General features: G+C 39.1%; 1 pseudogene; it reads right to left on the bottom strand.

Moving 5' to 3' along the window:
* Positions 1-228: 228 nt before the first annotated feature.
* LOC116466429 (cTAGE family member 2-like) overlaps positions 229-3,646 on the bottom strand; it is a 13,070-nt pseudogene continuing 9,652 nt past the window's right edge.

The raw sequence follows: 3,646 nt of genomic DNA, 5'->3' as shown, positions 1-3,646 counted from the left end.
AATCTCCCACTATTGTTTATATAATAGTGGATTAGTTAACCAAATTAAAAGTTATACTATCTAGAATAAAATGGAAATAATTTACACATAAGATTCATATTTAAATCATCCTTATTTACAAAATACTATCCTGAGAATTATAATTCTATTAAGTTTCAATTTGAGCAAAAGTGTAATCACTGACAATGAGAACAGTCAAAATGACTTTTGAAGAGAGCAAAAATATTGTCAGGTTTCTTGCTGTGGTTCTGGATCTTCAGCAGCAGGCTCATTTGAAGGCAGACTCCACCCTGAAGGGAACTCACTCTATCTTCAGAATGTGGGGTTGGGGGTGGGGGAAATCCAGGTCTTGGGGGAAGGTAAGGAGGAAAACCCCTCGGTGGATAGACGTTTCTCATTGCAAATGGAGCACGTGGTGGACCTGGGACATCCCTTGGTGGAAAATAATCTGGAGAAGCTCCAAACATGGTTCCTGGAGGAGGCGGAGGGAAAGGAGGTCCTCTCCTCATGAACGGGCCCCTCATATCCACTGGAAACAACGGACCTCTGATTGGAGCAAGAGGTGGAGGAACAAAGCCAGGGCCAGTCGCTTCATTTCCAGCGGGGAGAGATGAATCAGGCACATTTAAATTACCAAGATTATCTTTGGTATCATTTCTACTGGATTCCATTTCTGAAGGCATTGACCCATCCATTTTATCCAAAGAAGGCATATTAAAACTTCTGAGTTCTGCTGCTCCAGAGCGTCTAGCACAATTAGAATAAAATCTGTCTTGCCTTTGCGGAGGAAGAGCTGAATCAGGATATGATTGTCCTGGTGGAGGAGACATCATCCTAAGGTCCTGTTCCCACGGAGGTGGCAGGAAGTCACAAGGAGCCCTGTGAGGATCGGTTAACCTATCACAGCTTGATTCTCCTCTTTCCTTGGTATCTGATGGTCCAGAGGATTCCCTGGGCCTCTTGGGCCTCTTCCTCCTCCCCCTGGAAGCAGAGGTGAGAGTCTGAGTGGACCCTCCAACAAAGTTGGAGGATAGAGAAAAGCTCTCGTTTCAGATGAAGGCCAACCCAATGGTGAGGGACCATATGAGGAATGCTCTCTGCCAAATGCTGTATTTGGAACATCAAGTGCATAAGGATCTTTTTCTAAAAGCTTAATTTTAAACTCTGTTTCAGCTAATTTTTGTCTGTTGTGAGCACTTTCTTTTCTTAAATCATTGAGGTTTCTTTCAGCAGTCCGTGCTGCCAAACAATTATCATGTGCTTTTTTCTCATGGTATATAATATTCCCTTGATAAAAATGAATAGTTCTTTTAAATTCTTCTTCGAGCTCTTTGGCTCGCTTTCTGCAGGTCTCCAGCTCTTCAGCAGCATGGCTGATCATTTCATCTACTTTAGAAAATTTCTCTTTCTCTAGCTGGTTATTTTCCTCTACTATTAATTTCCTGTAGAGTTTCATTTCATTTTCTTGATATAATTCTGTCATTACCTAAAGTTTCTGTTGAAGCTTCTGATTCTCACTTTCAAAATATGTGTTTTCCAACTGCAAAGATGCTTGTTCTGTCTGAAGATTTTTAATATGCTCTCTAAGCTCTTCCTTGGTTTTATCAACTTCAGATAACTGAATATAAATTTGGTTTCTTTCTCCTTCTAAGGTTGTTAAAGAAGCATTTAACTTAGCAGCATGAAGCAGTTTCTTCAAAGCTCCTTTTGGAGGATTATCTAAGTAAGCACCATCTTCTGATTCAGTATTCATTTCTAATTCCAACTTACCATCATCCATTAGGTCTTCTTCCAGCATAGCAGCCCGATCTTTGATCTTTAGCAAGCATTCAAGGAGTCTCGATGTCATTTTCTTTATCATTTAGAACTTGTTCTGCATGTACTTTGGATTCTTCAAATGTTATTTTCTGTTTATTAAGTTCACTCACTTGTTCTTTCCATACTTCAGCTTCTTGCAAAAGCTGTTTCTGGCTTTCCTGAAGTTGAGAATTTTCATTCAAAGCATCCTGTATTCCTATCTTCATTTGTTCTTCATTCATTTGGAATCTCTTGAAGGTCATTTTGGCTTCAGCTACTTGGGATTTAAGGGATTTTGACTCATCTTCTAGAGACTATATCCTTTTTGGAAATATCCGCCATCAACTCATCTTGTTCAGAATGTTTAGATTTCTCTTCTTGTAACTCCTTTTCTAGACAGAGTATTTCATACTCCAGTTCAGAATTGGACCTGTTCAGCTTTTCACAGGTTGCCTCCAAACTTTGTGCTCCCGTTGCCTCCTTCACAAAGCTGGCAGCGTCTAAAGATGACTCTACTTCATAGCCTTCACACTCTTTTTGAACAAGGCTAAATTTTTCAAGTAGTGTAAATTTTTCTTCAATTAGTCCAGAAAGCGCTACAGCAAGCTTTTTCTCTCTTCCCACATAAAGCCGACTCCTAACCGATCTAAAACTTCTCCACAAGAAAAAGGGAACAGTCCCATAAACGTGGCCTGATTATCTCACAAAGTGCAGCAAGAATTACTGTCCACATAGGCTTTCCTAAATTGGCCTTGCATTTCAATTAGTGCCCTGGAAGTTTTCTCTCTAATCTAATGGCACAGTCTACAAAGTTATCAGAAAACTGCATTCGAGAGGTTGAATTTTTCATAAACTTCCCCAAAGAAGAAAGCCCTGGACTGTAGCTGATTATAAGTCACTTTTTGAGAAGGATCAAAGCAAAACTACAATTGTGGATGACAAAAGTTTTAAGACAGCCATAGTTAAAGGCACAGTTAACAAGGGTATTTTGTTATTCCTGTGGCATACAAGTTAACATAATAATAATAATTACTGTGACAACATATATTAATACATGTATTCATTTTAGAACTCTCATATCATCCTGGAACTTCAGGAGGCTGAGGCGGGTGGATCACCTGAGGTCAGGAGTTCAAGACCAGCCTGGCCAACATGGCAAAACCTTATCTCCACTAAAAATACAAAAATTAGCAGGGTATGGTGATGCATGCCTATAATCCCAGCTACTCGGAAGCCTGAGGCACAAAAATCTCTTCAACCTGGGAGACAGAGGCTGTAGTGAGCTAAGATTGTGCCACTGCACTCCAGCCTGGGCAACAGAGCAAGACCCATCTAAAAAATAAATAATAAATAAATAAATAAAACCCAAAGGAAGCTGAACACCACCTGAGATTGACAATGCTTCCTGCATAATTCTAACATAACAAATAAGCCAAATAAACCTAATATGTCTCTCTTGGACTTCAGGGAAACTTATACCCAAAAAAGTTAGTTTGAGGTCAAAAACACTGAATTTAGAACTTGAAATTTTGCCACTGGAAAGTTTGTTAGAGATCAAAGTTTTAAGACACTTGACATCACAAAACAGGATTACAGGTCACTATAAAATAGCCGTTTATTTAGCAAAAATGATAATACAAAACAGCTTACCCTTTGATAGTGAGGAGACTCAGCTTCCCAAACAATAAGCCCTAATAAAGACAGCATGAGGCCAACTAGGAGGGAGAGAACGCTCTCTTTTTCTGTAGTTTTACTCAAAAATCTCTTATCTTTTTTTTTCTGTTTTAATTATACTTTAAGTTTTAGGGTACATGTGCACCATGTGCAGGTTAGTTACATATGTATACAT

The sequence above is a fragment of the Hylobates moloch genome, unplaced genomic scaffold, assembly GCF_009828535.3.
Source record: "Hylobates moloch isolate HMO894 unplaced genomic scaffold, HMol_V3 SCAFFOLD_4, whole genome shotgun sequence".
In the NCBI taxonomy this organism is placed as follows: domain Eukaryota; kingdom Metazoa; phylum Chordata; class Mammalia; order Primates; family Hylobatidae; genus Hylobates; species Hylobates moloch.
This window is presented reverse-complemented; position numbering and strand designations above follow the sequence as displayed.